Source organism: Eptatretus burgeri, chromosome 17 (genome assembly GCF_056783735.1).
Source record: "Eptatretus burgeri isolate ZD-2024b chromosome 17, Ebu_testis_v1, whole genome shotgun sequence".
Lineage (NCBI taxonomy): Eukaryota > Metazoa > Chordata > Myxini > Myxiniformes > Myxinidae > Eptatretus > Eptatretus burgeri.
In genome coordinates, this window is record NC_140977.1 from 41,769,995 (window position 1) to 41,796,488 (window position 26,494).

At 43.9% G+C, this 26,494-nt stretch overlaps 2 long non-coding RNA genes across 3 annotated transcripts; one reads left to right on the top strand and one right to left on the bottom strand.

The window, feature by feature from the left end:
- Positions 1-628: 628 nt before the first annotated feature.
- Positions 629-13,470, bottom strand: LOC147009875 (uncharacterized). Of its 2 annotated transcripts, none has more exons than XR_015052904.1 (4): positions 13,378-13,470; positions 3,283-3,453; positions 2,871-2,931; positions 629-897 (listed from the first exon to the last, which is right to left on the bottom strand). It is a non-coding gene; the product is annotated as an uncharacterized LOC147009875 (long non-coding RNA). The 2 variants fall into 2 exon arrangements; XR_015052903.1 differs by lacking the exon at positions 13,378-13,470 and adding an exon at positions 7,563-7,713.
- Positions 13,471-16,375: 2,905 nt separating this feature from the next.
- LOC147009876 (uncharacterized) lies at positions 16,376-26,101 on the top strand. The gene is made up of 5 exons (XR_015052906.1): positions 16,376-16,390; positions 16,567-16,737; positions 24,326-24,496; positions 24,850-24,910; positions 25,833-26,101. It is a non-coding gene; the product is annotated as an uncharacterized LOC147009876 (long non-coding RNA).
- The last annotated feature ends 393 nt before the right edge of the window (positions 26,102-26,494 follow it).

The window sequence follows — 26,494 nt, forward strand, 5'->3', positions numbered from 1 at the left end:
GTGGAACACAAAAAAAGATTGATGGAGCACTCAAACTGCTTTACCTGCCTGAAACATTACACGTGTGTTGTTATGCTGTATCACGTGATGCTGGGCAATGCTACGTCGCATGATTCTGCAAAACCTAAGGCAGCATCACATCACGGGATGGAGCACCACATCACGGGATGGAGCACCACGTGGTGAACCACAGGTCAACCCAACACGAAGCCGCACGTCGTGACTCGAAGTCACAACTCCCTCACCACAGGATTTACCACACCAGTGGCAAGAGGATGTGTATGGGAACTGCAGTCGTGATGGGATCAATCTGTTCAAGAGAGTATGATCTTATGGAAGAATTCCCATGGGAAAAAAGGGGATGAACAATAAAATGAAGAAAAGGGAAAGTAAAGCAAATGTGAACCCGCCATTAATCTTCCCTCCTAAAACAAGATAATAATCACCGTGGATTTCTCCCATGGACCATCTTGTGTTTTGGAGGTTCAAGTACTTGGTGTCACATGGACGATGTCTGCTGACACGGATTGGTGACACTGAAACATTGTGCTTCTAAAATGGCCGAATCAAAGGTAATTATACTCGAGGGGACGGCGTGGTCCCCGATCATTTAATGAAAACACAAAGGTGACGAGCTGAAGAGTTTATTGTAAGCTACAGGTACATGATCGATGGATAAACATGAAATAGAGATTTTACATTCATTGATGTAATGAAGGGTTCATATTTGAAGAGAAACTGTTCATGTTTATAATCATTGTTAACAATCAACACATGGCAGGAACATCAAGCAAAGGAAATGGTGAAACAGGTGTCTTGTTGGAAGAATGAGATGAGAAGATGTGAGGAGGTGTGTCCGGTCCTGGTCATGGAACTCTTATTCAACCTGATGAACCACTTGGGGTGAGAAGGAAAGATGTAATTACACGGATTGTTCATGAGATTGGTTAATCATGTCAATAAGTTATACCAACCAGATCCTCCCTTCGACTGGATCAACAAATATTAACATTTTAGACACAATGTGGATCTCACAGACCACAACCCAAACTCTTATTACTTCATCTTTTACCATGGTATCTTGAACAAAACAACCCGAACGAGAGGGGGAGCACTCGGTGGAGTGCAAAACCTCCGCCGCCAACACTGCTGGGTCACTCAAGTGAACCTGAAATCCTATTCATTCAATTTGACGTCAACAGTCCTCACAGAGTTATAGTTGGCAACTTTCCCTTTTACTTTTAACTTTTACATACTCAATTCATTCGTCATAACTCGATTCCTTGAGACAGAAATTGATTTTATGTGGGTATATCCACCTGAAGTTCCAAAATCAGCCGCAATTATAATTTTGGCATGTTTTTTTTGTTGGAAATCACTTTTAACATGGAGAAAAAATTGAAATTTTGTTGAAAAAAAGTTGCAAAATATTTTTTCTCTAACAATTTTTTTTTTTTTGGGGGGGGGGTTGGAAATCACTTAAAACATGTAGAGATGCAAAAAAAAATTCAAATACTTTTTCAAAATGGCCACCATAGCGGCATGGCCACCATAGCGGCATGGCCACCATAGTCCAAAATCTAATGGCATGATCCGTGGACCATACCTTATCCTCCCACCAAGTTTCGTCAAAATCCGTCGAGGAGTTTTTCGGTAATACTGTTCACAAACAAACAAACAAGCAAACAAGCAGTCAGAGACTGGTACTTACGAAATCGTCAACTTGACCTCTGACCTTGTCTAATAAAAGCTGTCTCGAGAGAAGGGAGCGACGCAAACCAGAAGTTTCTACGATGATTCTGTACCAAACCATCAAAAATCATAACGTCGACCGAAGCAAAAATCTCCATTTCTCCACGTGAATTCACGGAATTATGTTTGACCTCACTGTGACATTGACCTTTGACCGATTTTGACCAAAATCTAATCAGCACGAGCCATCACCCTCCTGAATCACGTGGTGTAATTTGACATTAGTAGCTTCTTCCGTTCTCAAGTTATCGTGCCGACAAACAAACAAACAAACAAACAAACAGAAACGGAAGGCATCAATATATTTACGAAATCTTTAGATTTCGAAAGTAACAAACAAACAAACAGAAAGGGGTGAAAACAGTAACCTCCGATCTTCGATGGCAGAGGTTAAATATAAAGGAAAGACACAGCTCCTGTAACTGTTACAATAACCTTGACATTCCCCATGAAATGTGATGTTCCTCTGGGAGGAATCATCACCTGTTCTCACGGTGTCACAATGATGGTTTTAATTTCACAGAATCGGGAATAGAACCCAGAATAACAAACATCAATGTTGAGTGAGATACTAAACTACCTGTCTGACGGCTGTCTCCCATCAACGAGTGGTTCATGGATTGAGAGTACAAGGTGGGGTAGGGGTAGAGGGGTGGGGGAGGGGGGAGGGGTCGGGGGTTTATATATATGACACAATATTTCGTGCTGCAAATAATTAATGAACATAACAAATGCTGGGTCGAGCACATGGTTGGAAATCACACAGATTAGAGATTATATTGAGTTATCATAAAGTTACTTAAACGTTACATCTGACAAATGAACCCCATTGTAATTGTTACATTCCCGACAACGAATCGACATGTTGTTCATCACCACGTGTGATGTATCTTGAACGAGAGTGTTGATCTTTGTTTCAACGATGTTTTCCTTGAATTATTCGATACATTCAGGTTAGTTATCGTGTGGACGTCACAGTGTTACATCATTCAAAACGTTATCAAAGATTATCAAGAAATATTTTTGAAAAGTTGGTGAAATTAAATACACATTGTGAGTGATCTATGAAAACATTGATCACTCGACATTTGTGAAGTTTAAACCGGAACTGCACTTACCTCTTGGTGATCCATCATCTATCAACCTCGATATTTACCGTATAACATCCAAGGGAACCTCCTGTGGAGAAACACCGATGGGGTGGAAATGTGAAGATGGAAGACATTGATTTGTGGAAAAGAAGTTAATGGGGGTTGGGGGGTGGAGAGATGGTGGGGGTAGAGAGAGGGGGAGGGGGGAGGGGTGGGCGGTGGGGGTGAATATATGGTTTGGGTAAAGAGGGGAGGGGTGGGCGTTTGGTGAAGAAAGGAAATGAAGATGACGTGTAATGAGGAGAGGAATGTGAAGATATTCATGGAGATATTGATTCTCATTTACTGTGAAATAGTTTGGACAAAAATTACTGAAAGAAAAAGTGAAATCTCGAATGTGTGAAAATGAGATTATCAGGAATGTCACGTTTATATTTACTTCGAAGGATTTTCACGTTTGTAAAGTGTTGAAGAAGAAGACACGTCAGGTCGTCCTCGCTGATCTGGTCCATCATGATCCTCTCCTGGTTCTGGTTCCTCCATCATGGTTGACGACCCAACGAAGGCCAAATAAAGGAGCATCGTAGTCAATATCAGGAACTTCATGGTCCTGCAGCACATTAGAGTGGGTTTTGTGATGGAGGTGATCCAGAGATTATTAACCTCATCAAAGGAGACGATGTTGCATTTGGGTCCGTCCATCTCTCTCTGTCTGTCTGTCTGTCTGTCCGCACAGAACTTTCGTGTTTTTCTCCGCAACCGCTTGTTGGATTGAGACGAAATTTTCGATATTGGTGCGACTCTTCCTGTAAAATGTTTTAATGATAATAATGACGTCATAAGTCACGTGGTTTGGCAGCCATATTTTTAAAAACGAAACTCTGAAACTGCACAAAGAAAGAAATTGAAACTTGGCACACAGCAATTCCAATGAATGAGTGTGATTTTTGCGATATCATAGGTGCTCTTGTTTTGACGTCATAATTGCATTCTCCTTCTTCTTCCTCTTCTTCTTCTTCTTTTTCTTCTTCTTCAGCAACCACCATTATCCCACCTTTTTCTGGAGTCAGCCACCGGGAAGCTTTGCCCGAGCCTTCATAACCGGCTGACCAGGCTTGACGGTTGACAAGTTATGGCTGGAATTTGGAATTTGGCCATGGTGCTGGGTGCTGGGGATAGCTCGCCTACTCTTCACGAAGGACACCATGGGATGACAGAAGATTTGTCTCCCGACCATTTCTATCTTTCTCTGTTTCACTTACTGCTCTCCAAATTCTACAAACTTAAAAGCTTTCTTTGACTTCTGAATTCTTGCCATGAGGATTTGACATCCGAACACCCTCAAGCAGAATTTCTCTGTGTGGGAGACTTCAGTGGACAACACAGAGAGTGGCTGAAATCTTCCCACACAGATGGTGGGGGGGGGGCGGGGGGAGGGGGTTGAAGCTTTCACGTTTTCCTTTCTAAATGATTTGCAACAAATTATCACGCACCCTTCCCATATCCCAGATCGTCATGACCACACTATCAATTCTTTGAATTTGTTCTTCACTTCCAATCAGTTACATTACAACTATACAATTTCACCTCCAATTGGTTCTTCTGACCACAATCCTGTGAACATCCCTTTACTTTCCCCCACTTCTCATCCGACTGCTCTGACGAAACGCCAGTATTGGCATTTCAATAATGCTGACTCGCCTGGTTTACGTAAATTCTTTTCTGACTTTCCCTGGAAAGACCTCTCCCTCTCCTTGGGTGATGCCTCCATCTATGCTGAATGTATAGCTGAGGTTATTGTTGCAGGAATGGAGGCTGATATCCCCTTCTCTTTCAAATCTATCTCTCCGACCAATTCTGCTCTGCGTCCATTCGTGTAAGGGATGTCGCATCTTGAACATTGAAAAACTCTTCTTCCTCCGACTCGTATTCAGCTTTCATATCCGCCAGAAATAATTGCAAACATGTTATTCGTGAGGTGAAGCATTTCTTTATTCAAAAGAAATGTGACAACCTCTCATCTTCTTCCACGAATAGATCTTTCTGGTCCTGAGCTAAAAGTTTCTCCAACAACTTCTGTTGCTCTAACTTTCCTTCAGTTTTACGTTCAGATGATGCTCTCGCTGTCTCTCCGACCAAAAAAGCAACTCTTCTTGGTTCTGTTTTCTCCTCCAACACCACACTGGATGACTCGAACTTTCCATCTCCCTCTGCTGCTCCCCTCATCAATCCAATGTCCCTCCCCATAATCTCTTTACACGCAATCAAAAAAATACTTCTCTCTCTCTGGATATAAGCAAAGTTTGCAGCCAAGATGACATTCCTCCCTGTTTCTTGAATGAATGTGCTACAGAAGTTGAACCCGTGCTTGCTCGTTGTTTCGTTTTTGTTTTAATACCCAAACTTTTCCTCTTACCTGGAAACATGCCTTAGTAGAACCTATTTTCAAGAAAGGTGATCGTTCAAACCCTTCCAACTACCGTCCAATTGCTCTGACTTCCACTGTTTCCAAAGTCCATGAATGTCTTTTCAATTCCCATTTTCTCAAGCATCTTGAATCTCACAGTCTTCCATCTGACCAACAATACGGCTTTCGCAAGGCAATGTCTACAGGTGATATCCTTTCTGACATTACGAATGTTGGGGCCTCTTTGAGAGATGATAGGGAATCCTTTGTTGTTGGCCTTGATATCTCAAAAGCCTTTGACAGAGTTTTGCATGGGGATCTGATTTCTAAGCTTCCCTCTTTCACCTTTCATCCTTCACTCGGCTCTCTCACATCGAGCTTTCTCTCCGACCACTCTATCTCTGTAATTGTTGATGGTTCATCATCTCCCCCTTCCCCATCAACAGCGGTGAACCTCAGGCTTCCGTTCTGTCCCCAACACTCTTCCTTCTTTTTGTCAATGGACTTCTTTCTTCCACAAGTAACCAAATGCACTCGTATGCTGACGAGTCAACATTACATTCCTCAATGTCTTTCACATCTGCCCCATCTTCCCTCACTCTATCGACATCTCGTTTCATCACAGCCAACTCTTTAAATGTGGATTTGGACAAGATCTCCTAGTGGGGGAAATGTAACGAAGTGAAGTTTAATGTTTCAAAAATTCAATTTCTCTCTCTCTCTCTCTCTCTCTCTCTCTCTCTCTCTCTCTCTCTCTCTCCCTCTCTCTCGCTCCCTCTCCCTCTCTCGCTCTGTCTCTCTCTCTCTCTCTCTCTCTTTCTGTCTCTCTCTCTCTCTCTCTCTCTCTCTCTCTCTAAAACTCCTCTCAACTCTCCAATCTCCTTTGAAAGCTCCACAAGTACACCATGTGATACAATAAACCTATCAGGTATTACTCTAACATGATATTTATCCTGGAATCCACATATTATGCAAATAACTACGTCTGCCTCAGAGAAACAAGGAGTCCTGTTCAGATGTTGAAGATTCTTCTCCTCTGAACAGTTGCTCCAACTATATAAAGGATTAATTCGTCCTTGTATGGAGTACTGCCCTCACATCTGGGGAGGTTCCAGCTCTACGAACACACTGGACAGAATTGACTCCAAAGTTATTCGACTTGTGAACTCCACCAATGTGACCTCAAAACTCGACCCGCTCAAATTTCGCCGCATGGTCGGGTCTCTTTCTCTTTTCGACAGATATTACTTCGGTGTATGCTCACAAGAACTTGCTGTTTGTGTGGCTCCACCATTTCCGAGAGCAAGGAATCCTCGACAAGCCACTGCATCACGTGATTTTTGTTTGGCCATTGGCAATTCAAGGGTGGGCCGTGATGATGTTTGTTTCTTCCTCTCCACTGTCAAACTCTGGAACTCTTAACCTTCTCATGTCTTCCCAAACACTTGTGACCTTCCCCTTTTCAAAAAGCATATTTTTTACTTTCTCAAAAACTCTTGGACTATTCTCTCTTTCCTTTCTTTTCTATTCATGCAGTTCATTTATTTAAGGCTTGGCCTCGTTGAGGATGATTTACTGCGTGTCTTCAGCCTTCAACATAAAAAAGGGATGTAATGATAGCCTCGGAGTGCACACACTCACCGCGAAGCTGTCTCGCCTGTAAGGATAGCCTCAGGGTACGCAGGGGTACCTTGAAGCTGTCGAGCGGAGGTTGGAATCCTGCTTTAGCTGTGAAATGTCATCCTGGTGCTTCACATGCAGGGTGATTTATCAATGCTTAGAGTTTGTGCCGTCCTTTCGATGCAAGCCGAACTGGGTATGCCATCTGGGAGAAAGTATCAGTCGACGTTCATGACCCCAGAGTGTTCTTCATGAAAAATAGAAGAGACATTCCAAATCACCCAGAAACAAAATGCAAATTACTGCCCAAACCTCCAGGGGGGCACTGAATCAACGGCACATCTGTGGCCTCATCGACCCTGTATCCTTGTGTGGCATTACAAAGAAGAAGCGTGAAGTCGTTACACAATGCAGTTCAAATTCAGAGGTTTAAACCAAACCAACATGTTTCACAACACAGTTCATCGTTTTCAGATCGCCGTGACAACGCAAACCGAAGACCCTCCCTCATAGTTACAGAAGAGTTTACTCGAACCTGGTTATCGAGAAGGCAATAAAATAGTCTCACCAGAAGTTTGAAAGTAACTTAAAAATCCCTCATTACAACGAACCAGCAGAACTGTAATTATCAAACAAGATAATCTCGGATATGAAAACTAATCTCATGAGAACGAACGATTCCGCAAACTTACCGACTCTTTCAAATCAAGTGACACAGGACGGATCAAAATCAGGTGAACAGGTGTTGAGATGATCTCCGAGTGATGTGGAGCAGAGCGAATCGTCCTTTTATCAGAAGCTAAATTGATGATTTGACCCGATTTGTGTTTCTCAATATGTTAGTAAATCAATGCCAGGTAAACCTGGATGCTCCGACAAAGCAGAAAATTACAAAGAAAGATTTACATTTCAAACAAACCAAAACACATCACTGAGGATATAACAATACAGGATGTGTATCAAGTGCTTGTGTGCACAATAGCATCAAACTATAAACATCAGATGAAAGAAAAATAGGACCACGGGACCTGAAGCTCACCTGGATCAGCAGACACAGTGAATGACGTCATAAAACTTGGAACTTTTGTTCATCTGCCGAATCTGGTTCGATATTTGATTTTAATCCTCGTTCATGAGCGTCTGTGTCGCCAAAGCAGCTTCTTGAGCAAGGGTTATACCAGGTGGTTTGCCATTGCCTTCCCAGCAGAAGTTCGGGCAGGAATTTGTAACTTGGTCATGGTGCTGGTGATAGCTCGCCTTCTCTTCCTGAAGGGAATCGTTGGGATCTTTAATATGCACCAACGAATGTCGGAAGACAAGACGCCCAGTCGTCCATCAGAGGAACGACACACACATTGATGATTCAGTCAGTCTGTGAAACACCAGAATGGCATCTTATAGATGGGCCGAGATTCAAACCCAGGCTCGACAGCTTGGAGACGAGTTTGTGAACCTTGAGGTCAACGTATCAGCCGAGGTCGTGAAAATATAATCTACACGTGTTCCTGGTGGTATAAAATATAACCTACTGGTGTTCCTGGTGGTATAAAATATAATCTACTGGTGTTCCTGGTGGTATAAAATATAACCTACTGGTGTTCCTGGTGGTATAAAATATAATCAGGCCTTAAATAATTACCTTGAAAAGAGTGAAAAAACTATTTTGAAGCAATTTTACCACATGCCCAGCACTGCACTTTATGTTCACCACAACTATAATAATTAATGTTGGTGTGTGTGAGTGTGTGCGTCAGGTACGCACATTCGCCTGCAACCTGCAGAGCCTATAAGGAAAGCCCTTGGATATACACACTCCCTCTAAGCTGTCCAGCCTGTAAGGATAGCCTCTGGATATACACACTCCCTCTAAGCTGTCTCGCCTGTAAGGATAGCCTCTGGATATACACACTCCCTCTAAGCTGTCCAGCCTGTAAGGATAGCCTCTGGATATACACACTCCCTCTAAGCTGTCTCGCCTGTAAGGATAGCCTCTGGATATACACACTCCCTCTAAGCTGTCCAGCCTGTAAGGATAGCCTCTGGATATACACACTCCCTCTAAGCTGTCTCGCCTGTAAGGATAGCCTCTGGATATACACACTCCCTCTAAGCTGTCCAGCCTGTAAGGATAGCCTCTGGATATACACACTCCCTCTAAGCTGCATAGCCTGTAAGGATAGCCTCTGGATATACACACTCCCTCGAAGCTGTCCAGCCTGTAAGGATAGCCTCTGGATATACACACTCCCTCGAAGCTGTCCAGCCTGTAAGGATAGCCTCTGGATATACACACTCCCTCTAAGCTGTCCAGCCTGTAAGGATAGCCTCTGGATATACACACTCCCTCTAAGCAGTCTCGCCTGTAAGGATAGCCTCTGGATATACACACTCCCTCTAAGCTGTCTAGCCTGTAGGGATAGCCTCTGGATATACACACTCCCTCTAAGCTGCCTAGCCTGTAAGGATAGCCTCTGGATATACACACTCCCTCTAAGTTGTCCAGCCTGTAAGGATAGCCTCTGGATATACACACTCCCTCTAAGCTGCCTAGCCTGTAAGGATAGCCTCTGGATATACACACTCCCTCTAAGCTGTCTAGCCTGTAAGGATAGCCTCTGGATATACACACTCCCTCTAAGCTGTCTAGCCTGTAAGGATAGCCTCTGGATATACACACTCCCTCTAAGCTGTCTAGCCTGTAAGGATAGCCTCTGGACATACACACTCCCTCTGATTTGTCCAGCCTGTAAGGATAGCCTCTGGATATACACCTCCCTCTAAGCTGTCTGGCCTGTAAGGATGGCCTCGGAATATGCACACTCACCTCTAAGCTGTCCTCACCTGCAAGGATAGCCTCCAGGTATGCACACTCTTCACCTCGAAGCTGTCCCAGCTTCGAGTCCTGTATGCATCTGGAGAATGTGAAGTATTTCGTCAATTTGACTGAAGATGAACAAACGGATAAAACTCGTGAAGTGCATTTAATTAAGTTTTGGATTTATGAATTTTACATCATATTTTACTGAAATTCACAACTTTCAAAAATATACACAAACAACGACAATTCTTTCGCTTTTTAAATTCGTTGAACCCTGAAATATTTGTTATTCACCCCCACCCCCGCCCCCCCCTTCAGGAGTCCAGAAAATTCACCAAATGACATTAACTGATTACTCGGATTTCATAAATTCCTGGGGTAGGGGAGGGGATATGACCTCGAACCACCAAGCCCCTCATGTTTATCATAACAGCATAAGTCGTGGTGATGGTAACTTTGTTACAAGTTGTCACCCCTCACCCTCCACCACTTTTGATGATGTTGCTTCACCCCTGAGGAGGCAGTTTCATTGGAAAGGAGTGCAGTCCTGGACAGGCCTCCACTCCAGCACGGGTTACTCCAACTGGGAATTACCCCAGTACATACAGACACTGGCACTCCTTTCACTGACATCGGAAGGATGACAGGCTGTCAACCACACCTGGTGTTAATTCAACAGTCGACAGGGGCTAAGAACTCCTACACGAAGGTCTCAAACCAACCACCTGAAGCTGGAAGCCAACACCAGGCCACATTAAATAGACGAAACACTTCCGATACGAGAATTGATACTTCCGATTCTGGAACTGGATACGAGAGTTAATTATTTTTTTAAGTCATTCTTCACCATTGACAGATCGGGCCAAAAACGACAAAGTCCTGAATATCATCATATTTCAAAAACGTATTGGGCCTGATATGTTCTCGTGGATCAGGCATTTCGTGGTGGAGGTAAGCGCTCCACCGAGTGCCCTTCTTGTTGTTTCGTTATTTTTGTACAAAATATTTCAGAGTAATGAGAATCAACAACTCCATGTCTTTACATTCTTCTCTCGTCATTGAATGTCATCTTATTTTCCTTTACTCTGCCCAAAGCCCGCCCTTCCTCCCCTCCCCTGGCCCCTGCCCGCCCGAGAAGGATTGACAGACTGAGAGCTCTTTCACAACCTTGTGGGTGGTGGTGCATGGCCGCTCTAAGTTGTTGGAGCGATCCATCTGGTTGATTCCGATGACGACCGAAACGAAGGTGTATTGAACGCAACAAAGGAAGCAGTGGGAATTATTGCGGGTCAAAGGAAGTGTTTCCAGAATGATGGCAATTTGCAAAATAGAAAGGGGGCAGCAAGGTTTGCAGTGGAAAATGAAGGAATTCAGGCTTTTTTAGGTCAGTGGAGGGTGGGGAAGCGATTGAAGAAGGAACTGAGGATGTAATTGTGATTTTTAAGGCCAGGGAAGAAAATCAGGTGAAGAAGGAAGGGAAAAGTTAAAGGTATTCCATACCAATGCCACAAGTTTAAATTGAAAGAGGGATGAGGTTGAAGCCAAAGTGGACAGCGAGGAGTACGATATAGTTGCAGTGAGTGAGACAAAGTTTAAGGAGGACAGTAACTGGAGGATAGGATTAGAAGATGTATTGGTGATGAAAAAGATGTATTGGTGATGATATAAAGATGAAAATGACAGGGCAAGATGTATTGGTGTGATGGAAAGGATAGAATAGGAGGAGGAGGGGGAATCTGGGAAAAGGACAACATTGCATCAAGAGAAATGGGTGACGTTAAGGAAGGAATAAATGTTGAGGATTCTGTACGGGAAGAGATTTGAAATTGCAAAAACATGAAGATACTGGGAGAATGCTTTTATAGGACTCTGGGTGTGAAGGAAGAGGAGGAAGGAGGAGTACATTAAGAATGCAAAAGGGCATGTGGAGAGGGAACAGTATTGATTATGGGAGATTTTAACTTGCCAGGGATAGATTGGGTGAAAGAACAGGGAAAGGGCAGAGCAGTTGAGGATTTCCTCGTTTTTGTCCTGGATTGCTTTTTAACCCACTTTGGATTAAAGCCCACGAGGGGAAGTGCATGTTTGACCTCCTTTTAAGTGACGATCGCAATATGGTGGAGGAGTATTGAGAAGTAAGTGACCATAACGTTGAGTGTGCAAGGTTTCTGTTCAGGGTTAGAGTTCAAGAGAGTAGAGTAAGACGATTCCATTTCAGGAAGTCAAATATTGAGGGTGTTCGGAGAAAGTTGGATGATGTACATTGGGAGAAGCAAACAACAGACAATCAGCATCAGAAAAATGGGAAACATTCAAAGAGCAAGGGTGTGGAGTGCAGAGTAAGTACATCACTCTTGGAGTAAAGAGAGGTAAATTGAGAGAGTAACTTGGCAAACCAAAGGAGAGCATGAGAAGGAGATGGCTAAGAATATTAAGCATAATAGCAAGGCATTCAATAAGTATATCAGAGGAAAAGAACAAGTTAAAACTCGTGTTATGTGGGCCTATTGAGGAATATAACTGGGAGAGTAGTCAGGTCAGGTCAAGTATGGGAGCAGGCACCAGAGCAGTGTGTCGTTGTATCCACTTTCTGCCGGTACTCTAAGGGACTCCGTCTGGCCCTCCTGCAGGCATGTGCCTGGCCCATCCCCATCTACTTGAGATGTTGATCAACCTGCTGCAACCACGAGGCACGTGGTTTGCTCATTGGCCTCCTCTACTCAATCGACTCCCTCGCTGAGAGAATCTGCTGAACAGGATTACCCTCAGGAATATGACCCACAAGTCCATACAGCTGCAGCAGATGCTCATGCACGATGCAGGTAACAAATCTCATTTGAGTTCCTCTCAGCAACCACTCGTTGAACACAAAGTTCGATCAGCGATGGCGAAGGATTCTCCGAAGAGACCTGGTACCAAAGGAATTGTCTCCATCTCAGATCCTGATGCAGAGTCCAAGTCTCGCATCCATGGAGCAAGAATGGAAGCACCAAGGACCTGAAGACTCAGACTTTCGTCCTCCTGCATAGGCACCGACAGTGCCGTACCCCATGATCCAGTGAATCCATGATTCCACAGGCCCGATCCAGATGTTTTTTTATTTCTGGCTCACAGCCAGCAGAGAAATGACCATCACTGCCAAGATAAGTGAATCTCTCCATGACCTCAACATCCTCACCAAAACAGGTACAGACAAGAGACCATTGAGAGAAAGGGCCAAAAACTATATGTGGCATGAATATTTCAAAAATGTATTGGGTCCGTTGTGTTCTCATGGATCAATCATTATGTGGTGGAGGAATGCGCTCTACCGAGTGTCATAGTTTTATCTTGTGTTGTTAAATTGGTGCGGTATTGATGTGGCACAGGTTTGATGGGCTGAATGGCCTCCACCTGCGTCTAATTTCCTTGTGTTTCTTGAAGGGAGTTGTTGCACACGTACATGCACATGACACCCCCCCTCCACTCCCTCCAGTTCAGATGAACCGAGGAACAAGTTTCTATGATGGAGGATGACCCCATTACCCGACTGGATTGCTTACCGAGAAAGCAATAAAATAGACACCATTTGCTTGAAAGTAACTTTAAAATCCCTCATTACGACGAACCAGCAGAACTCGATGTATCAAGCAAGATAATCTCGGATGAGAAAACTAATCTCATGAGAAGGAACGATTCCCCAAACTTACCGACTCTTTCCAATCAAATGAACATGGTGGATCAAAATCAGGTGAACAGGTGTTGAGATGATCTCCGAGTGATGTGGAGCAGAGCGAATCGTCCCTTTATCAGAAGCTCAATTGATGATAAGACCCGATTTGTATTTTCTCAATTTGTTCGTTTCTAAGATTTCCTCTTTATACATTTGTAATTGGTGTGAATGAATAAAGCCATTGTTCTTCACTCATAAAATATTATATGAACTTCGGTAAAATGCTGCAGTTGAGAGGATTCCATTGTAAACATGATTATCCATGTATTCTGTTACATTTTCTTTCTGTGAAAACAAACATCAGGCTTCAGTTGATGTTGATTTGTGATATTGATTTGTCATTTTTTTGTGATATTGCAAGTTCCTGAAGAAGGTTGTTTTGTGTGCAACAAGGAAGAAGATCGGAGCCACGGGAGGCATCGTGGTGTGCAGATGAAAAATTGTCCGTTGAACGGCATGTGTGTGTGCTTCCATGCTTGGTGTGAATTATGGCTCAAACGAAAGGGTTTGCAGTCGAGATCAGAGTGTGGATCATAGAGATATTTATTCGACCGAACTACAAGTCCCACGCAACGCAATTCGTAACGTTGAGACGCAAGACATGAGGGAAGGACCAAGTACACGAATACTCATGAAATAACTGCCTGGAGATCACTGCATGTTGGGTGCCATTGCCTTCGAGGCATGTGGTTTTGTGGAACCGCAACGATATATACCGCTCGACTGTCCCTCCAGGACTAATAAAATATTTGAATTACTCTTTCATACACAGTTTATAGTTTGCTTCTCATGTGTGCACAAGCACTTTATACATATCCTGTGTTGTAATATCCCAAGTGATGTATTGAGGTTTGTTTGAAATGTAAATCTTTATTTTATATTTTCTGCTGACTCAGAACATCCAGGTTTACCTGGCATCGACTTACTAACTGTGGAAGAAATGAACTCAATTTCCACTCAGGTTCAGCAAACAAATGAGAATGTTTAATTACGAAGGCGCACACAAACGGGAGAGAGAGAAAAGATCCATCAATGAATCTCTCTCTCTCTCTCTCTCTCTCTCTCTCTCTCTCTCTCTCTCTCTCTCTCTCTCTCTCTCTCTCTCTCTCTCTCTCTCTCTCTCCCTCTCTCTCTCTCTCTGAAAAACCCTTTACCCAAGTCTTGTATATCGACTGGGGACAAGTGGGGAAATGATTGAACAAGCAGGATAAAAGAGAAATAACTTTTATCGGGGAGAGAGTAACTATTCCCATCGTTTGAAATCAAAATAACTGCTTTCTGCAACAGGGAAAGGAGTGAAACAGTCTGAACTCGAGGGGTAGCACTCGGCAGAGTGCAAAACTTCCGCCGCCAACACTGTTGGGTCACTCAAGTGAACCCGATATCCTATTCATCGTCGGTAAAAACGGATCAGACTCCACTGAACCACGATTGATTAATCAAAACTAGATCGACGCGCATGTAGAAATTTTTATTTTTCCTCTAACAATTTTTTTGGGGGGTTGGAAATCACTGAAACATGTAGATATGCAACAAAAAAATCAAATATCTTTCAAATAAAATCGAATTTTTTTTGAAAAAAGTTGCAAAATTTCCGAAGTTTTTTTTGGACCAAGTTCAAAATCTAATGGCATGATCATTAGACCATACCTAATCCCCCCACCAAGTTTCGTCGAAATCCGTCCAGGAGTTTTTTCGTAATACAGTTCACAAACAAACAAACAAACAAACAGGGGTGAAAACAGCAACCTCCGTCCATTTTCGATGGCGGAGGTGAACAAGGTCGGCAGGACAAAGCACAGCCAATCAGAAAAGAGCACAACATCCCCTTCGAGGGTCCCCAGGGTTTGGAAATACAGATAGTTCTACAGATCAAAGAAGTAAATCATCAATTCGGCACATTCCGAGCTTTCATAAAGAACAACATTACATGAACTGGCACTGGTCACAGAACCTCGGCAGCTTTTACAATCCATCTCCACAATAAGGAGGAGGAGGAGATCGGGACCATACTCTGTGCAGATCGTTGTTGCTGGTTAAGCAGTCTCCTTGGCTGTTGGGCACAATCCTGGACGGGTCACCACTCCGACACAGTGTACCAGCATGCTGGCATTCATTTTGCCGACCTCGGGAAGGATGACAGGACACAAAAAGACATGCACGATATTCATCAAATTTGTGAACGCAATAAGAAATATCAAAAGTTAGATTTCATCATGCACTGATTGGAAAACTTAAGTCTTCCTGGAACTTATGCAACATTTCCAGGTTATCACATCGTTTTAATCAAAAAACGACAAATCAATATCACAAATCAACATCAACTGAAGCCTGATGTTTGTTTTCACAGAAAGCAAATATAACAGAATACATGGATAATCATGTTTACAATGGAATCCTCTCAACTGCAGCATTTACCGAAGTTCAAATAATATTTTATGAGTGAGGAGCAATGGCTTTATTCATTCACAACAATTACAAATGCGTAAAGAGGAAATCTTCAACACGAACAAATTGATTTAATACAACTCGGGTCATATCATCAATTTAGCTTCTGATAAAAGGACAATTCGCTCTGCTCCACATCACTCGGAGATCATCTCAACACCTGTTCACCTGAATTTCGGCCAAGCTACAAAATGACATTCTGGTGTTTCACAGAATGAATCATCAATGTGTGTGTCGTTCCTCCGATGGACGACTGTGCGTCTTGTCTTCCGACATTCGTTGATGCATATTAAAGATCCCAACGATTCCCTTCAGGAAGAGAAGGCGAGCTATCACCGGCACCATGACCAAGTTATAAATTCCTGCCCGATCTTCTGCTGGGAAGGCAATGGCAAACCACCTAGTATAACACTTGCTCAAGAAGCTGCTTCGGCGACACAGACGCTCATGAACGAGGATGGAAAATTAAATATCGAACCAGATTCAGCAGATGAACAAAGTTCCAAGTTTTATGACGTCTTTCACTGTTTCTGCTGATCCAGGTGAGCTTCAGGTCCCGTAGTCCTATTTTTCTTTCATCTGATGTTTATAGTTTGATGCTATTGTGCACACAAGCACTTTATGCATATCCTGTATTGTTATATCCTCAGTGATGTATTTGGGTTTGTTTGAAATGTAAATCGTTCTTTTTCATTTTCTGCTTTGTCGGAGCATCCAGGTTTACCTGGCATTGATTGATTTACATATTGAGAAACACAAATCGGGTCAAATCATCAATTTGGCTTCTGATAAAAGGACGATTCGCTCTGCTCCACATCACTCGGAGATCATCTCAACACCTGTTCACCTGATTTTGATCCGTCCTGTGTCACTTGATTGGAAAGAGTCGGTAAGTTTGGGGAATCGTTCGTTCTCATGAGATTAGTTTTCTTGTCCGAGATTATCTTGTTCGATAATTACAGTTCTGTTGGTTCGTTGTAATGAGAGATTTTAAAGTTACTTTCAAACTTCTGGTGAGACTATTTTATTACCTTCTCGATACCAAGTTCGAATAAACTCTTCTGTAAATATGAAGGAGGGTCTTCGGTTTGCGTAGTCACGGCGATCTGAAAACGATGAACTGTGTTGTGAAACATGCTGGTTTGGGTAAAACCTCGGAAATTTAACTGCATTGTGTAACGACTTCACGCTTCTTCTTTGTGAGGCCACAGATGTGCCGCTGATTCAGTGTCCCCGGAGGTGAGGGCAGTGATTGGCATTTTGTTTCTGGGTGTTTTGGAATGTCTCGTCTATTTTTCATGAAGAACACTGTGGGGTCTTGAACGTCGACTGACTCTTTCTCCCAGATGGGATACCCAGTTTGGCTTGCATCAAAAGGACGGCATAAACTATCAGCATTGATAAATCTCCCTGCTTGTGAAGCACCAGGATGATATTTCACAGCGAAGGCAGGATTCCAACCCCCGCTCGACAGCTTCAAGGTACCCCACGTACCCCGAGGCTATCGTTCCAGGTGAGACAGGTTCGAGGTGAGGCTGCTTACCCAGAGGCTATCCTTACAGGCCAAACAGCTTCAAGGTGAGTGTGGGTACCCCGAGGCTATCGTTCCAGGCAAGACAGCTTCAAAGTGAGTGTGCGTACCCCAAGGCTATCCTTACAGGCCAAACAGCATTGAGGTGAGTGTGCGTACCCCGAGGATATCCTTGCAGGCGAGACAGCTTCAAGGTGAGTGCGCGTACCCCAAGGCTATCCTTACAGGCTAGACAGCTTCGAGGTGAGTGTGGGTACCCCGAGGCTATCGTTCCAGGCAAGACAGCTTCAAAGTGAGTGTGCGTACCCCAAGGCTATCCTTACAGGCCAAACAGCATTGAGGTGAGTGTGCGTACCCCGAGGATATCCTTGAGGGCTCGACAGCTTCGAGGTGAGTGTGTGTACTCCGAGGCTGTCCTAACATTCCCCTTTTTTATGTTGAAGGCTGCAGACACGCACTGAATCGTCCTCAACGAGGCCAAGCCTAAATTAAATGAATTGCATGAATGGAAAAGTAAGGAAATAGAGAATAGTTTAAGAGTTTTTGAGAAAGTAAAAAATCGGCTTTTTGAAAAGGGGAAGATCATCCGTGTTTGGGAAGAGATGAGAAGGTTAAGAGTTCCAGAGTTTGGCAGTGGAGGGGAAGAAACAAACATCATCATGGCCCACCCTTGAATTGCCAATGGCCAAACAATAATCACGTGATGCAGTGGCTTGTCGAGGATTTCTTCCTCTCGGAAATGGTGGAGGTACACAAACAGCAAGTTCTTGCGAGCATACACCGAAGTAATATCTGTCGAAAAGAGAAAGAGACCCGACCATGCGGCGAAATTTGAGCGGGTCGAGTTTTGAGGTCACATTGTTGGAGTTCACACGTCGAATAACTTTGGATTCAATTCTGTCCAGTTTGTTCGTGGAGCTGGAACCTCCCCAGATGTGAGAGCAGTTCTCCATACAATGGTGAATCAATCTTTTATATCGTTGGAGCAACTGTACAGAGGGGAAGCTTCATCAACATGTGAACAGGACTCCTCATTTCTCTGAGGCAGATGTAGTTATTTGCATGTATGCCCCGGTGAGAATAGGTGTACCATATCCCTGTGTGTCGCAAGAGGCGACCAGGGTTGCGTCAGGAAGGGCATCCGGCGTAAAAACCTATGCCAAATCATTTTGCGGACAACAAAACGAATTTCCATACCGGATCGGTCGAGGCCCGGGTTACCAACAACTGCCACCGGTACCGGTGGTCAGCAGGGTACCAGTGGAAATTGTGCCACTACTGGGTGAAGGAGGAGAAGGAGATGGGGAAGGCGAGTCCAGAGGCAGTGGGAAAGGGGGAAGGGTGGAAGTGTGGAGGTGAGAGTTGGAATTCTGAATGTTGGGATGATGACTGGCAAATGGCGAGAGTTGGCTGATATGATGGAGAGAAGAAAGGTGGACATACTGTGTGTATAAGAGACCAAGTGGATGGGGAGTAAGGTGAGGAGCATTGGTGGTGGTTTCAAACTGTTCTACCATGGTGTTGATGGGAGGAGAAATGGTGTCGGGGTAATCCTGAAGGAAGATTATGTCAAGAGGGTGTTGGAGGTGAGGAGAGTGTCTGACCGAGTGATGAGTGTGAAGTTGGAAATTGAAGGGTGATGATGAATGTCATCAGTGCATATGCCCCACATATGGGGTGTGAGATGGAGTATAAAGAAGATTTCTGGAGTGAGTGGAGAGTGTATCCAAGGATGAAAGAGTGGTGATTGGAGCAGATTTCAATGGGCATGTTGGGGAAGGGAATAAAGAGGATGATGAGGTGATGGATAGGTACAGTCTCAACAAGAGAAATGTGGAAGGGCAAATGGTGGTAGAGTTTGCAAAAAGAATGGAAATGGCAGTGGTAGATACGTATTTCAAGAAGAAGGAGGAACACAGGGTGACATACAAGAGTGGAGGAAAGTGCACACAGGTGGATTACATCTTAAGCAGGAGATGCAACCTGAAAGAGATTGGTGACTGTAAGGTGTTGGCAGAGGAGAGTGTAGCTCGACAGCATCGATTGGTGGTCTGCAGGATGACTTTAGAGATGAGGTTGAGTAAGAGAGTGAGGGCTGAACCGAGGACCAGATGGTGGAACCTGAAGGAGGAAGACTGTTGCATGGAATTTAGGGAGGAGGTGAGACAGGCGTTGGATGGTGGTAAAGATGGGTGGGATGATTGGGCAACTACAGCAGAAGTGGTGAGGGAGATAGCTAGGAAGATACTTGGTGTGACATCTGGACAGAGGAAGGAAGATAAGGAGACTTGGTGGTGGAACGAGGAAGTGCAGGAAAGTATAAGGAAGAAGGGGTTGGCGAAAAGGAAGTGGGATAGTCAGAGAGATGAAGAAAGTCGGCAGGAGTACAAGGAGTGGCAGCGAATGGCAAAAAGTGAGGTGGCAAAAGCTAAGAAAAAGGCATATGACGACAAAAGAAAACAAAAGAAGGGGAAAAGGATTTATACCGATTGGCAAGACAGAGCGACCGAGCTGGGAAGGATATCCTGCAGGTTAGGGTGATAAAGGACGCAAATGAGAATGTGCTGACGAGCGAGGAGAGTGTGTTGAGAAGGTGGATGGAGTACTTTGAGGAGCTGATGAATGAAGAAAATGAGAGAGAAGGTTGGAAGAGGTGGAGATAGTGAATCTGGAAGTGGGGTGGATCAGTAAGGTTGAAGTGAGGACTGCTATGAAGACGATGAAGAGTGGAAAGGCGGTTGGCCCAGATGGTATACCAGTGGAGGCATGGAAGTGCTTAGGAGAGATGGCAGTGGGGTTGTTAACCAGATTGTTTAATAAAGTCTTGGAAAGTGAGAGGATGCCGGAGGAGTGGAGATTAAGTGTACAGGTTCCGATTTTCAAGAATAAGGGTGATGTGCAGAGCTGTGGAAATTACAGAGGGATAAAGTTGTTAAGCCACACCATGAAGTTGTGGGAAAGAGTAGTGGAAGCTCGGTTGAGAGGACAGGTAACGATTTGTGAACAGAAATATGGGTTTATGACAGGAAAGAGCACCACTGATGCGATGTTTGCTTTGAGAATGTTGATGGAGAAGTATAGGGAAGGGCAGAAGGAGTTACATTGTGTGTTTGTGGATTTAGAGAAAGCTTATGATAGGGTGCCAAGAGAGGAGTTGTGGCATTGTATGAGGAAGTCGGGAGTGGTGGAGAAGTATGTGAGGATCGTGCAGGATATGTATGAGGACAGTGTGACAGCGGTGAGGTGTGCGGTAGTAATGACGGACCGGTTTAAGGTAAAAGTGGGATTGCACCATGGATCGACTCTGAGCCCTTTCCTGTTTGCAATGGTGATGGACAGGTTGACGGATGAGATCAGACTGGAGTCTCCATGGACTATGATGTTCGCGGATGACATCATGATCTGTAGGGAGAGTAGGGAGCAGGCTAAGGCGAGCCTCAAGAGGTGGAGGTACGCACTGGAGAGAAGGGGAATGATAGTCAGTCGGAGTAAGACGGATTACATGTGCGTAAATGAGAGGGAGGGTGGTGGTATGGTGCGGTTGCAAGGAGTTGAGGTGGGGAAGGTTGATCGGTTTAAATACTTGGGATCAACTGTCCAAAATAACGGAGAGTGTGGCAGAGAAGTGAAAAAGAGAGTGCAGGCAGGATGGAGTGGTTGGAGAAGAGTTGCAGGAGTGATTTGAGACAGAAGGGTAGCTGCAAGAGTGAAGGGGAAAGTATATAAGAAGGTAGTGAGACCAGCTATGTTGTATGGTTTGGAGGTGGTGGTGCGAACAAAAAGATAGGAAGCGGAGCTGGAGGTGGCAGAGTTAAAGATGCTGCGATTCTCGTTGGGAATGACGAGGATGGACAGGATAAGAAATGAGTATATGAGGGGGACCACGCAGGTGGGACGGTTTGGAGATAAAGTGAGAGAGGCGAGATTGAGATGGTTTGGACATGTGCACAGGAGGGAAGCAGAGTATATCGGGAGAAGGATGTTGAAGGTGGAGCGGCCAGGCAGGAGGAGAAGAGGAAGGCCAAAAAAGAGGTTCATGGATACGGTGAGGGCGGACATGTGGGTGGTTGGAGTGTCAATGGAAGATGTGGGGGATAGAGCGAAATGGAGACGGATGATTCGCTGTTTCGTCCCCGAACGGGAGCAAACCGAAAGAAGAAAAAGAAGAAGATGTAGTGATTTGCATAATATGTGGATTCTCGGATAAATATGATGTTTGAGTCATACCTGGGAGGTTTATTTAATCACTTGGTGTAATTCTGGAGCTTTCAAGGGAGATTGGAGAGTTGAGAGGAGTGAGAGAGAGAGAGAGAGAGAGAGAGAGAGAGAGAGAGAGAGAGAGAGAGAGAGAGAGAGAGAGAGAGAGAGAGAGAGAGAGAGAGAGAGAGAGAGAGAGAGAGAGAGAGAGAGAGAGAGAGAGAGAGATGGGAAGACATTGAGTTTTTTAAACAATAAACTTAACTTGATTACATTTGCCCCACTGGGATCTTGTCCAAATCCGAATTTAAAGAGGTGGCTGTGATGAAACGAGATGTCGATCGAGTGAGGGAATATGGGGCAGATGTAAAAGACATTGAGGAATGTCATGTTGAGTCGTCAGCATACGAGTGCATTTGGTGGTTTGTGGAAGAAAGAAGGTCATTGACAAAAAGAAGGAAAAGTGTTAGGGACAGAACGGAACGCAGAGGTTCACTGCTGTTGATGGGGAAGGGGGAGATGACGAACCATCAACAATTACAGAGATAGAGTGGTCGGAGAGAAAGCTCGATGTGAGAGAGCAGAGTGAAGGATGAAAGGTGAGAGAGGGAAGCTTGGAAATCAGTTCCCGATACCAAACTCTGTCAATGGCTTTTGAGATATCAAGGCCGACAACAAAGGATTTCTCATCATCTCGAAAAGAGGCCCCGACATTCGTAATGTAAGAAAGCATATCACCTGCAGACATTGCCTTGCGAAAGTCGCATTGGTGGTCAAATGGAAGACTGTGAGATTCAAGATGCTTGAGAAAATGGGAATGGAGAAGACATTCATGGACATTGGAAACAGTGGAAATCAGAGCAATCGGACGGTAGTTGGAAGGGTTTGAATGATCACCTTTCTTTAAAATAGGTTGTACTGAGGCATGTTTCCAGGTAAGAGGAAAAGTTTTTGGGTTTTTACACAAAAACGAAATAACGAGCAAGCACGGGGTGCTACTTCTGTAGCATATTCATTTGAGACACAGGGAGGAATGGCATCTTGCCCGTAGGCTTTGCTTTTTTCCAGAGAGAGAAGTGTTTTTTGACTGCGTGAAAAGAGATTATGGGGAGGGACATTGGATTGATGAGGGGAGCAGCAGAGGTTGATGGAAGGTTCGAGTCATCCAGTGTGGTGTTGGAGGAGAAATGAGAAACAAAAAGAGTTGCTTTATTGGTCGGAGAGACAGCGAGAGCATCATCTGAAACGAAAACTGAAGGAAAGTTAGAGCAACAGAAGTTGTTGGAGATATTTAGCTCAGGACCAGAAAGATCTATTAGTGAAAGAAGATGAGAGGTTGTCACATTTCGTTTGAATAAAGGAATGCTTCACCTCATGAATAACATGTTTGCAATGATTTCTGGCGGATATTAAAGCTGAATACGAGTCAGAGGAAGAAGAGTTTTTCCATGTTCAAGATGCGACATCCCTTACACGAATGGACGCAGAGCAGAATTGGTTGGAGAGGTAGATTTGAAAGAGAAGGGGATATAAGCCTCCATTCCTGCAACAATAACCTCAGCGAAATATTCAGCATAGATGGAGGCATCACCCAAGGAGAGGGAGAGGTCTTTCCAGGGAAAGTCAGAAAGAAGTTTCATAAACCAGTCAAGTCAGCTTTATTGAAATGCCAATACTGGCGTTTCGTCGGAGTAGTCGGATGAGAAGTTGGGGAAAGTAAAGGGATGTTCACAGGATTGTGGTCAGAAGAACGAATTGCAGGTGAAATTGTTTCGATGTAATGCACCTGATTGGAAGTGAAGAACAAATCTAAGGTAATGGTGGTGTGGTCAAGGCGATCTGGGATATGTTAAGGGTGCGTGATAATTTATTCCAAATCCTTTAGAAAGGGAAACGTTAGATTTTCAACCCCCTCCCCACCCCCCCCCAACAAAAATGGGGGAAGATTTCAGCCATTCTCTGTGTTGTCCACTGAAGTCTCCCACATTGAGAAATTCTGCTTGAGGATGTTCGGATGTCAAGTCCTCATGGCAAGAATTAAGAAAGACAAAGAAAGCGTTTAAGGTTGTAGAATTTGGAAAGCAGTAAGTGAAACAGAGAAAGATGGTGATGGTCGGGAGACAAATCTTCTCTCATTCCATGGTGTCCTTCGTGAAGAGTAGGCGAGCTATCCCCAGCACCCAGCACCATGGCCAAATTCCAAATTCCAGCAATAACTTGTCAACCGTCAAGCCTGGTCAGCCGGTTATGAAGGCTCGGGCAAAGCTTCCCAGTGGCTGACTCCATAAAAACAGTGGGATAATGGTTGTCGCTGAAGAAGAAGAAGAAGAAGAAGAAGAAGAAGAAGAAGAAGAAGAAGAAGAAGAAGAAGAAGGCAATTTTGACGTCAAAACAAGAGCACCGATGACATCGCAAAAATCACACTCATTCATCAGAATTGCTGTGTGGCAAGTTTCAATATCTTCCTTCGTGCAGTTTCAGAGTTTCCGTTTTAAAATATGGCTGCCAAACCACGTGACTTACGATGTCGTTATTATCATTAAAACATTGTAGAGGAACAGTCGGACCAATATGGAAAATTTCATCTCAATCCAACAACTGGTTGTGGAGAAAAACACGAAAGTTCTGTGCGGACAGAAAGACAGACAGACGGACAGACAAACGGACCCAAATGCAACATCCTCTCCTTTGGTGAGGGTAATAATCTCTGGATCACCTCCATCACAAAACCCACTCTAATGTGCTGCAGGACCATGAAGTTCCTGATATTGACTACGATGCTCCTTTCTTTGGCCTTCGTTGTGTCGTCAACCATGATGGAGGAACCAGAACCAGGAGAGGATCATGATGGACCAGATCAGCGAGGACGACCTGACGTGTCTTCTTCTTCAACACTTTACAAACGTGAAAATCCTTCGAAGTAAATATAAACGTGACATTCCTGATAATCTCATTTTCACACATTCGAGATTTCACTTTTTCTTTCAGTAATTTTTGTCCAAACTATTTCACAGTAAATGAGAATCAATATCTCCATGAATATCTTCACATTCCTCTCCTCATTACACGTCATCTTCATTTCCTTTCTTCACCAAACGCCCATCCCTCCCCCCTCTTTACCAAAACCATATATTCACCCCCACCGCCCACCCCTCCCCCTCCCCCTCTCTCTACCCCCACCATCTCTCCACCCCCCCAACCCCCATCAACTTCTTTTCCACAAATCAATGTCTTCCATCTTCACATTTCCACCCCATCGGTGTTTCTCCACAGGAGGTTCCCTTGGATGTTATACGGTAAATATCGAGGTTGATAGATGATGGGTCACCAAGAGGTAAGTGCAGTTCCGGTTTAAACTTCACAAATGTCGAGTGATCAATGTTTTCATAGATCACTCACAATGTGTATTTAATTTCACCAACTTTTCAAAAATATTTCTTGATAATCTTTGCTAAAGTTTTGAATGATGTAACACTGTGACGTCCACACGATAATTAACCTGAATGTATCGAATAATTCAAGGAAAACATCGCTGAAAAAACCATCCACACTCTCGTTCAAGATACATCACACGTGGTGATGAACAACATGTCGATTCGTTGTCGGGAATGTAACAATCACAATGGGGTTCATTTGTCAGATGTAACGTTTAAGTAACTTTATTATATCTCAACATAATCTCGAATCTGTGTTATTTCCAACCATGTGCTCGACCCAGCATTTGTTATGTACATTAATTATTTACAGCACAAATTATTTTGTCAGATATATGAACCCCGACCCCTCCACCCCTCCATCCCCCACCCCACCTTGTACTTATCAATCCATGAACCACTCGTTGATGGGAGGCAGCCGTCAGGCAGGTAGTTTAGTGTTTCACTCAACATCGAGGTTTGTTATCCTGGGTTCTAGTACCGATTCCTCGAAATTAAAACCATCATTGTGACACCGTGAGAACAGGTGATGATTCCTCCCAGAGGAACATCACACTTCATGGGGAATGTCAAGATTACTGTTACAGTTACAGGAGCTGTGTCTTTCCTTTATATTTCGGGTTGTTTTGTTCAAGATACCATGGTAAAATATGAAGTGATAAGAGTTTGGGTTGTGGTGGGTGTGTGACATCCACATTGCGTCTAAAATGTTAATCGTTGTTGATCCAGTCGAAGGGAGGATCTGCTTGGTATAACTTATTGACATGATTAACCAATCCCATGAACAATCCGTGTAATTACATCTTTCCTTCTCACCCCAAGTGGTTCATCAGGTTGAATAAGAGTTCCAGGACCAGGACCGGACACACCTCCTCACATCTTCTCATCTCATTCTTCCAACAAGACACCTGTTTCACCATTTCCTTTGCTTGATGTTCCTGCCATGTGTTGATTGTTAACAATGATTATAAACATGAACAGTTTCTCTTCAAATACGAACCCCTCATTACATCAATGAATGTAAAATCTCTATTTCATGTTTGTCCATCGATCATGTGTCTGTAGCTTGCAATAAACTCTTCAGCTCCTCACCTTTGTGTTTTCATGACATGGTCGGGTACCACGCCGTCCCCTCGAGTGTCATTCCCTTTGATTCGGCCATTTTCGAAGCACAATGTTTCAGTGTGACCAATCCGCGTCAGCAGACATCGTCCACGTGACACCAAGTACTTGAACCTCCAAAACACAAGATGGTCCATGGAAGAAATCGTCAGTGATTATTATCTTGTTTTAGGAGGGAAGGAAAATCGCGCGGTCACATTTGCTTTACTTTCCCTTTTCTTCATTTTATTGTTCATTCCCTTTTCTTTCCCATGGGAATTCTTCCATAAGATCATACTCTCTTGGACAGATTGATCCCATCACCACTGCAGTTCCCATTCACATCATCTCGCCACTGGTGTAGTAAATCCTGTGGAAAGGGA